The sequence below is a fragment of the Mustela erminea genome, chromosome 1 (assembly GCF_009829155.1).
Source record: "Mustela erminea isolate mMusErm1 chromosome 1, mMusErm1.Pri, whole genome shotgun sequence".
In the NCBI taxonomy this organism is placed as follows: Eukaryota; Metazoa; Chordata; class Mammalia; order Carnivora; family Mustelidae; genus Mustela; species Mustela erminea.
In genome coordinates this window covers 12,105,013-12,116,152 of record NC_045614.1, presented here as the reverse complement: position 1 = coordinate 12,116,152, position 11,140 = coordinate 12,105,013, and positions in this window count along the sequence as shown.

Below are 11,140 nucleotides of genomic sequence, written 5' to 3'. Positions count from 1 at the left end.
CTGTTCTCCAAAGTGGCTGCACCAACTTGCATTCTCACCAACAGTGGAAGAGGGTTCCTCTTTCTCCACATCCTCTCCGACACATGTTGTTTCCTGTCTTGCTAATTTTGGCCATTCTAACTGATGTAAGGCGATATCTCAATGTGGTTTTAATTTGAAACTCCCTGATGGCTAGTGATGATGAACATTTTTTCATGTATCTGGTAGCCATTTGTATGTCTTCCTTGGAGAAGTGTCTGTTCATATCTTCTGCCCATTTTTCGATATGATTATCGGTTTTGTGTGTGTTGAGTTTTAGGAGTTCTTTATAGATCCTGGATATCAACCTTTTGTCTGTACTGTTATTTCCAAATATCTTCTCCCATTCCGTGGGTTGCCTCTTTGTTTTCTTGACTGTTTCCTTTGCTGTGCAAAAGCTTTTGATCTTGGGGCGCCTGGGTGGCTCAGTGGGTTAAGCCGCTGCCTTCGGCTCAGGTCATGATCTCAGGGTCCTGGGATCGAGTCCCACATGGGGCTCTCTGCTCAGCAGGGAGCCTGCTTCCTTCTCTCACTCTCTCTCTGCCTGCCTCTGTGCCTACTTATGATCCGTCTGTCAAATAAATAAATAAAATCTTAAAAACAAACAAACAAAGAAACAAACAAAATAAAGCTTTTGATCGTGATGAAGTCCTAAAAGTTCATTTTCGCTTTTGTTTGCTTTGTCTTTGGAGACATATCTTGAAAGAAGTTGCTGTTGCTGATATCGAAGAGGTTACTGCCTATATTCTCGTCCAGGATTCTGATGGATTTCTGTCTCACGTTGAGGTCTTTTATCCATTTTGAGTTTATCTTTGTGTACAGTGTAAGAGAATGGTCAAGTTTCATTCTTCTACATATAGCTGTCCAATTTTCCAGCACCATTTATTCAAGAGACTGTCTTTTTTCCACTGTATATTTTTTCCTGTTTTGTCGAAGATTGATTGACCATAGAGTTGAGGGTCCATATCTGGGCTCTCTACTCTGTTCCACTGGTGTATGTGTCTGTTTTTATGCCAGTACTATGCTGTCTTGGTGATCACAGTTTTGTAGTAAAGCTTGAAATCAGGTAACGTGATGTGCCAGTTTTATTTATTTATTTATTTATTTTAAAAGATTTTTATTTATTTATTTGACAGAGATCACAAGTAGGCAGAGAAGCAGGCAGAGAGAGAGAGGAGGAAGCAGGCTCGCTGCCAAGCAGAGAGCCCGATATGGGGCTCGATCCCAGGACCCTGAGGTCATGACCTGAGCCGAAGGCAGAGGCTTAACCCACTGAGCCACCCAGGCGCCCCTGCCAGTTTTATTTTTGTTTTTCATATTTCCTTAGCAATTCGGGGTCTCTTCTGATTCCAAAAAATTTTAGAATTATTTGCTCCAACTCTTTGAAAAAAGTTAACTACAAAGTCAACTTTGTAGACTTTGCACTTTCTACAAATTGAAGGTGTTTGGCAATCCTGGGTCGAGACAGGCTGCTGGCACTGGTGTTCTAACAGCGTGGAATTTTGATCATAATGGCATTAAAAGTGTAGATTGCTCTAGGCAGTATAGACATTTTAACAATGTTTATTCTTCTGATCCAAGAGCATGGAATGGTCTTCCATCTTTTTGTGTCTTCTTCAATTTCTTTCATGATTTTTCTGTAGTTCCTCAAGTACAGATCCTTTACCTCTTTGGTTAGGTTTATTCCCAGGTATCTTATGGTTCTTGGTGTTATAGTAAATGGAATCGATTCTCTAATTTCCCTTTCTGTATTTTCATTGTTAGTGTATAAGAATAAAATTTGGACAAATTTTTAGATGCCGTGTGTTCATGATTATCTACTCTCTCTTTTTAAAAAAGATTTTATGTATTAATTTGATTATCTACTCTCTCTTTTTTAAAAAGGATTTTATTTATTTCTTTGACAGAATGAGATAGCAAGGGAAAGAATACAAGCAGGGGGGAGTGGGAGTGGGAGAGGGAGAAGCAGGCCTCCTGGTGTGAGGAGGGATCTCAGGACCCTGAGATCATTAACCCACTGAGCCACCCAGGCGTCCTCCATTTGTATTTTAAAGTTCATATTAAGCACGTGAAAATTTTTGTAGAATGCTTCCATTTTTCTTTTAGATTTGGGAATCAGATGATTCATAAATCACTAAGAAGTACCAGAAACTTAGCACAGGCACCTCATTTGATTGCACATAGCTTTTTGGTGCTTCCTTTTCCTACACTTTGTAGACGTTGCACTTTCTACAAATTGAAGGTGTGTGGCAATCCTGGGTCGAGACAGGCTGCTGGCACTGGTGTTCTAACAGCGTTTGCTCATGTCACCTCTCTGTGTCAGTTTTTGGTAGTTCCAGCCATATTTCAAACTTCACTAGCATGGTATTTGTTATGATGATCTGTGGTCAGTGATCTTTGATGCTACTACTGTAATTGTATGGGGGTGCCATGAACTGCGCCCATAGTAGTAGGTCAAATTAATAAATGTGTGTGTTCTCCCAGCTCCACTGACCAGCTGGTGCCCCATCTCTCTCCTCTCCTCAGGCCTCCCTGTTCCTGGAGACACAACAATATTGAAATTAGGCCAATTAACAACCCTACAATAACTTCTAAGTCTTCAAGTGAAAGGAAGAGTCACACATCTCTCACCTAAAAGCCAAAGGAAGGACGACCAAGTTTAGTGAGGAAGGCAGGTTGCAGGTAGAGAGAGGCTGGAGGCAAGGCCTCTTGTGCCAGTTAGTCGACCTGTGATGCAAAGGAAATGAAAGTGCTACCCTAGTGAACAAAGAAAGCGAAACCGCCTTCTTGCTGATAGGAACTAAGTCTGAGTGCTCTGGGTAGAAGATCAAACCACCATGTTCCTTTAATCCAAAGCCTAGTCCAGAGCAAGGCTCTAACTCTCTTCAATTCTGTGAAGGCTCAGAGTTCCGGGGAAGCTACAGAAGCAAAGTCTGAGGCCAGCGGAGGTTGGCTCATGAGGTTCAAGGAAGGAAACCAACTTCATAACCTGAAAGTGCCCGTGAAACGGTAGGTGCTGACGTAGAAGCCTCAGCAAGGGACCGGGAAGAGGCTGATTCATGAAGGTGGTGACCCTACTCAGCAGACTGTCAGTGCACATGAGACAGCCAAGATGTCACCCAGGACTTTCAGAGAGAGAAGTCAATGCCTGGCTGCAAAGCTTCGAAGGACAGGCTGACTCTCTTGTTGGGGGCTAATGCGGCTGGGGATCAAGTTGAAGTCAATGCTTATTTACCACTTGGAAAATCCTAAGGTCCTTAAGAATTATGCTAAATCTACTCAGTCTGTGCTCTAGAAAGGGAACAACAAAGTGTAGATGATAGCACATGTTTGTAGGATGGTTTACTAAATATTTTAAGTCCACTGTTTGAGACCTACTGCTCCAAAAGAGAAAGAAGGAAGAAAGAAAGGAAGAAAGAAAGAAGAGAAAGATTCCTCTCTACATATTACTGCTTGGGACACTTTGCCTGGGTGGCTCAACTAGTTGAGCATCTGCCTTTGGCTCAGGTCATGGTCCCAGGGTCCTGGGATTGAATCCCACATCGGGCTCTTTGCTCGGTGGGGAGCCTGCTTCTGCCTCTGCCTGTCGCTCCCCCTGCTTGTGCTCTTTGTCTGTCTGTGTCTCTGTGACAAATAAATCAATAGAATCTTAAAAAAGTATTGCTTGTTGACAAGGCACACGGTCACCCAAGAGCTCTGATGGGATGTGCCATGAGATTAATGTTGTTTTCATACCTGCTGTCACAACATCCATTCTGCAGCCCATGGGCCAAGGAGAAATTTTGACTTTTTGAAATATTTATTTATTTATTTGAGGGAGAGAACGAGAGAGAAAGCGTACAAGCGGGCAGAGGAGCAGAGGAGCGGGACAAGCCGACTTCAGGTTGAGTGCGGGGCCCGATGCAGGACTGGATCTCATGACCCTGAAATCACAACCTGAGTGGAAATGTTTAACGACTGAGCCACCCAGGTGCCCCAGTCATTTTTACTTTTGAGCTTAGTCTTTAAGAAATACATTTTTTTTTAAAGATTTTATTTATTTATTTGACAGAGAGAAATCACAAGTAGATGGAGAGGCAGGCAGAGAGAGAGGAGGAAGCAGGCTCCCCGCCGAGCAGAGAGCCCGATGCGGGACTCGATCCCAGGACCCTGAGATCATGACCTGAGCTGAAGGCAGCGGCTTAACCCACTGAGCCACCCAGGCGCCCAAGAAATACATTTTTAAAAGACTACAGCTGCCACAGACAGTGAGTCCTCTGATGCATCTGGGCAAAATAAACTGAAAAGCTTCTGGAAAGGGTTTACCATTGTAGATGCCATTAAGAACATCTGTGGCTCAAGGATTTTGATGGATTCCTTTGTCACATTGAGGTCCTTCATCCATTTTGAGTCTACCTGATATGAGGAAGTGGTGATGCAACATGGGGGCTTAAGTGGGTAGATGAATAATCAATGAAACAAGATGGAATTGGGAGGGAGACAAACCATAAGTGACTCTTAATCTCACAAAACAAACTGAGGGTTGCTGGGGTAGGGGGGTTGGGAGAAGGGGGTGGGATTATGGACATTGGGGAGGGTATGTGCTTTGGTGAGTGCTGTGAAGTGTGTAAACCTGGTGATTCACAGACCTGTACCCCTGGGGATAAAAATATATGTTTATAAAAAATAAAAAATTAAAAAGAAAAGAACATCTGTGGCTCATGGGAAGAGATCAAAATATGAACATGAACAGGAGTCTGGAAGCCGTGGATTCCAACCCTCATGGATGTCTGAGGGTTCAAGACGTCGGTGGAGGAAGTAGCCGCAGGTGTGATGGAAACAGCCAAAGAGCTTGAATCAGAAGTGGAGCCTGACGATGGGACTGAATTGTTCCAACCTGATGTTGAAACTTGAAGGGATGAGGAGTTGCTTCTAACGGATGAGCACATGGTTTCCTGAGCTGGATTCTACTCGTGGTGAACATGCTGTGAAGACTGGAAATGACCACAAAGGGCGGAGAGTATTATAGAAAACGAGCTGATAAAGCAGTGGCAGCATTTGAGGGGATGGACTCCCATTGTGAAAGAAGTCCTACTGTGTTTCAAATGCTAACAAACAGCATCGCATGCTATGGAGAGATCATCTGTGAAAGACAGAACCAATTGGTGAGGTAAACTTCCTTGTGGTCTTATTTTAAGAAACTGCCACAGCCACCCGAGCGGTCAGCGGCCACCACCCTGATCGGTCAGCAGCTGTCACCATGGAGGCAGGACATTCCATCAGCAAAAAGATGAGGACTCCCTGAAAACCCAGGTGACGGTCGGCATTTTTTTAGCATTCAGTACTTTTATTTATTTATTTATTAAAAAGATTTTAATAAAATCTTTCTTTCTGCCTGTCGCAGAGAGAGAGGAGGACGCAGGCTCCTCCCTGAGCAGAGAGCCCGATGCGGGGCTGGATCCCAGGATGCTGGGATCTGAGCCGAAGGCAGAGGCTTTAACCCACTGAGCCACCCAGGCGCCCCAATCAAGTACTTTTAAACTAAGGTATGTCCATGGTTATTTCAGGCACGATGCTGTTGCACACGCACTAGACTACATATTGTGTAACATCACTTCTATATGCCCTGGGAACCCAAAAAATGCATTTCCCTTGCTTTATCATCGTGGTCTGGGACTGAATCTTCAGTATTTGGGAAGTGATCCTATTTTTGCAGTTTCTGTGAACTTCTTATTTATTTATGTATTTATTTATTTATCGTTTATTTATTTCTTTTTTTTTTTTTCAGTTTGAGGACTGACTGGCTTTCATTTCTCTGCTATGGAGGATGGAAGTGAAGGCTCGCCAGTCATTATGAGGCATTCAGTGCAGGCAGGGGGCCAGGGAGGACTCCCAGGTCCTGAGGAGGACTGCAGGACCCAGTGCTGCCGCCTCTGGTCCAAGCAGGTGCAAGCAAGGCTTGGTGGCTTCCATCAGTTTCCAAGGAGCTCTGGGCACCTTGTGCTCCCTCTCTCTCAAAGGCTGTGTGAGCACTTAGAAACACTATCCACTCATCCAGAACCTGGAGATCTGGGTGCTAGTTTCTCTCTGAACCACTCTTGGGGGCATGGGTAGATCCCTCCCCTTCTCTGTGACTCAGAGGTCATTGAATGGAGGAATTGACTCTGATGATCTCTTCTCTCTTGGACATTTTCAGACCCTATGCTGTCTCTGGAGCTCATAAATATGAGGGTTGGTGAGGATATGAAGGTCTGGCAAGGTCACTGTTTCCCAAAATGTGGAGCACAGAGGAGTAACATTTCCTGAGGATGGCAGGAAGAAAGATATCTTGGCATCACTGAGGCAGAAATGCATTCCTTTTCCTAATTCTCTCTCAGGGCTACTGATTACTGCAAGGAAAAAATTTAGTTTGATGCTAGTGGATCTTTTATCTAGTTATTACATTAAAAAGATTTTATTTATTTATTTATTTGACAGGGAGAGAGACAGAGAGAGAGGGGACACAAGCTGGGGAGTGGGAGAAGGAGAAGCAGGCTTCCCATTGAGCAGGGAGCCAATGGGGGGCTCCATCCCAGGACCCTGGGATCATGACCCGAGCCGAAGGCAGACACCTAACTGACTGAGCCACCCAGATGCTCCTAAACTTAAACAATGTTATATGTCAATTGTATCCCAATAAAGCTGGGGAAAATAAAAAAAGATTCTCAGCTAGGAAGAGAAGAGAGGGTCTAGGACTGAACTCTGGCGAGTTCTAATTTTAGATGCTGTGAGAGGAAGAGACTGAGAAAGGGTGGTGTATGGGGGTGGAGAAAAAGCAGGTGCCATGGAAAGCAAGAGAGTGGCCATGGCAAGGAGGGAATTCATCATTTGGGTTTAAAGCTCCTGGAAGGTGGAGAGGGAGGAGGACCGTTCCAGGGAGCTCACAGGCTACGGGGGGACACACAAGGACACAGACAATATGAAGAGGAAACCCAGGATGTGCGGGAGTGCAGATGCCACAGGCGACTAGCTTGGAGTGATCGGGGCAGGCTTCCTAGGGGAGGTGATAGAGATGTGTGTTTCTGGAGGAGTAGGAATTTTCCAGGAGGCTAGGAGGAGGGAGAAAGAAATTCCTGAGAGAGCAGCATGGGTGGGGGGCACGGGCAAAAGGATGCCGGACAGCATGGGAATGTCGGAGGAAGGGTCAGCAAGTCGGAATGGCTGGGTCTATACCTCCCTTCCTTATGAGTAATCGGTTAAATGGATGCGTGTCATTTTGCGTGGAGGGAACCGTGCGTGGCTGGATTTGGAAGTAGAGAAGATAGCAGGGCCAGATCACAAGGGTCTTGAATAGGAACATGGGGAATTTCAAACTTTACTCTGGGAGCCACGGGGAGCCACAGAGGTCTCTGAGTAGAGAGGGGTCAGAGGCAGAGCCTTCTGTTTTGGTGGCCAATCCAGAGGATGGACTGGAGGGAGGTGGCACTGCAGGCTTCTGCTGGGTGAGAAGGACGCACTTGAGTCAGGGTGGGGCTGGGGGTTAGTATAGAAAAGGAGGGAGGACAGAGAAAACATCGGACAATTCTGGGGAGAGTAGGGGGAGGGATCGACGGGGCTGGGGTCACTATAAGAAGCTGAGCGTGGGCAACATGTGCATAACATCTAGTGATCCACTTCTTCCTCCCAGCTCCGGGGGGAGGCAGTGTGCCTGTGTGTGTGTGCGTGTGTGCGTGTGTGTGTGTGCGGACATGCCTCTTCCCTGGGGCAGCAGCCTTGCCCAGCACACAGCGAGCACTAATGGGCACTGGGGAGCACACATGTTGTGAGGAGTGTGTGTGTTAGCTCCACCACAAAAATAAATCATAATTGGTTCTTCCCCCCACTTTTTGCCCTTGGAGCCTGGGGGCTGGGAAAGCTGTCCCTGGGGTTTCTAGTTTCCAGTAGGGAGAAAATCTGCAGGGAGTCACCAGCCTGAGCCCTGGGGTGCTTGTTAGTGTCTGGGGAGCCCCTTGGGCAGGAGCTCTGGGGACCCCTGCATAACAGGATCTGGGTCTTCAGCCCCTCCCTTCTCAGGCTGTGAGCAGAGAGCAATGCGGGCAGGCACCGTGGGAACCTGTCTTGGCCATGGTGAGTGTGGATTCAGAGCCTTTGTAAGGCTGGAGAAGTGACTCTGGCCCATCCCTGGTCTTCCGGGTGAAATATGAAAAGAAGTCGGGAGAGAGAAATGCCAGAGGGACTGAGTGTTAACCTGAAAAGATGGGCTTGGATGGCATTTGCCGGAAGGGTGCATGAGTCCCCCAAGCTTAGCTCAGCATGTGTCTGCCGCCGGTATTCCCTGAGACGACAGAGTCTCCTGGGCCCCCTAGCTGGACCCGTCTTGCCCTGCATACTCTTGAAGCTGCTCGGCCGCCCCGGTGCCCTGTCTTTGCTTTGCTGCATCCAACCTGTTAGGAAGTCTGGTGGGCTCCACCTGCACAACCTGTCCAGCATTGCCCACCTCTCACCGCCTCCACGGCCCTCACCCTGGTCAGTGCCCGTCATCCCTCACCTGGACCAGCTCCGCCGCCTCTTCCTCGGTCTCCCAACTTTCAGCTGTGTCCCCCCAACACATTCTGTTCTCCCTCAATGATCAGAGGGTGCCTGGGAAAGCCTGAGTCAGGTCACGTCCCTCCTCTGCTCAGAATCTTCCATCGGCCCCATGCCACTTGGCATGAGAGCTAAAGTCCTCCCTGGAACCCACAGACCCTAGCAACTTGCCCCCGTCACTCCTGTGGCCTCACCTCCTTTCCCACTTTTGTTCTCTCTATTACTCTGTTCCTCCTGCCTCTTCCTGTTCCAGGCGCAGTCTGCTTCCTCCTCTCTCTCTGCCTGCTTGTGATCTCTGTCTGTCAAATAAATAAATAAAATCTTTAAAAAATATTTTATATATTTATTTGTCAGAGACAGAGGACAAGCATGGGGAGCAGCGGGCTGAGGGAGAAGCAGGCTCCCCGCTGAGCTAGGAGCCCAGTGCTGGCACGACCTGGGATCAGGACCCAAGATCAGGACATGGCCTGAAGGCAGACGTTTAACCAACCGAACCTCCTAGGCATCCCGTTATCACTTATTCTTTTAAAAATGTTTTAAAAGAAGATTTTATTTTATTTTTCTGACAGAGAGAGAAAAAACACAAGCAGGGGTAGCAGGAGGCAGAGAGAGAGGGAGAAGCAGGCTCCCTGTGAGCAGAGAGCACTTTGTGGGACTCAATCCTAAGACCCTGGGATCATGACCTGAACTGAAGGCAGATGCTTAAGTGACTGAGCCACTGAGTCGTCCCATTAACAGATTTTTAAGTCACCACTGCATGGAACATGGGGTTCAAACTTGACCCTGAGATCAAGAGTCACAAACTCCATAGCGACCAGCCAGGTGCCCCAAGTTATTGATGATGATGATGTTGATGATTTAGAGAGAGAACGGGCCTGTGAGTGTCTGCAGGTGAGTGGCAGGGGAGAAGGGGCAGAGGGAGTGAGAAGTTTCAGTTGTACCCCGTAATGATTCCATGTTATTATACATGGCAACACGATCACCATCATAAGTCTGTCTCTCACCATACATAGGTACAAATTCTTTTTCTTGTGATGAGAACTTTTAAGATGTACCATCCAGTAACTTTCAAATACCCAGTACAGTATTATGAACTATGGTCACCAGGCTGGACTTGATATCCCATGACTGACTTATCTTAACTGGAAGCTTTCATTTTCTTCTTAATGATTTGTAAGAGCTAAATATATTTTAGGGCCACGACCTTTCCTAGTTTGTGACTCGCCTATACATTTGTTTCAGTTTAACAATGCTTTGTGAGATTTGGAAATTACATTTTTTTAAACGGTCGTATCCAATTACTTCAGGAAGTCTTCCAGGTCACTGGTTTCTATTATTCTCACTCTATAAAGGCGCTGATGTTCTCTCTGATACTGTTTAATTTGCAGCAAAAAGGCTTCTTTTAGACATCTGCTTCTCTGCCCAGTGTGCCTTTTCTCAGTCTAGAGTTCTTAAGTGGAGTACAAGATTCTTGGTTTTTGAGTTTCATTTTGCTTCAGTTTCTGCAGATGTCAAGGTAGGCGTTGCTTTTATCACACAATGAATTCCTAAGAGGATCTCTTTGGAGTTTCCCTAAGTTTAGTATTGTTTTAGTTCTACTCGTGCTAGATCAGAGGTTGGCAGACTGCAGCCCGAGGACCAGATCCGGCCCACTGCCTGCTTTTGTAAATAAAGTTTTATTGAAACAGCTGTGCGCACTTGTTTATACATTGTCTATGGCCTCTTTCACACTAGAATGGCAGAGTTGAGCAGTTATGGCCGAGATGGTGCAGCCCACAACGTCTAAAATATTCCCTCTCCGGTCCTTTCCAGAGAAGTCTGCACGCCTGTGCTTGATTGATGTGGCTGCCTGTTTCTTCCTTCCCTCGCCACCTTTTCCCTTCTAAGTTCTCCAATCGTCCTGACTTGTCTTCTTTGAAACCAGAATATAGATCAAGAGCATTTTTGTTGTTTTTCTCTATTTTATATGTCTTCAGAACTAAAGTCTAAAATTTGTTTCCTAAATTAAAATTTCAGCAAACTTCCAAGACATTTAAATGATTACTCTTAACTTCTATGGCCCCACTGCTGTGGATGAGAATTGTCAGGCACAGCCATTCATTATTCCTCCTCTTAGTGGTCACGGTTAGCAGGTTACCCCAAAATGCCACTAGGTGGCTCCTAAACCAGTCCTGTCCTCTCCACCCTCCTTTCCAGCCACCCTGTCTCTTGAGTTGGTGTTTGAGGAACTCAAGACTTGAGTTTTGCTTATCTAAGCCAAGGAACCCTTGGTCATCAGGAAAAGATGGGACGGGGGGCATTTTCCTTAAAAAAGTCCCATGTTCTAAATGAGTGCAAAATACTATGAGGAACGTTTCAATATAGGTTCTTTTTTTTTTTTTTTTTTTTCCCTGAGCTGGCAGGTTAATGGATCATAAAACAATGATGCTATCTCCAATCCAGGATTTTTACCAAAGCCTCATCATTTGAATTAAAGTGGTCAATAATTTAAGAGTTGTTTTCCATTTAATTAACACAGTTGTAGCCTTTAGTACAATGCCCAGGGTCCTCAATACTATTGGGTGGGAATGGGGGAGAG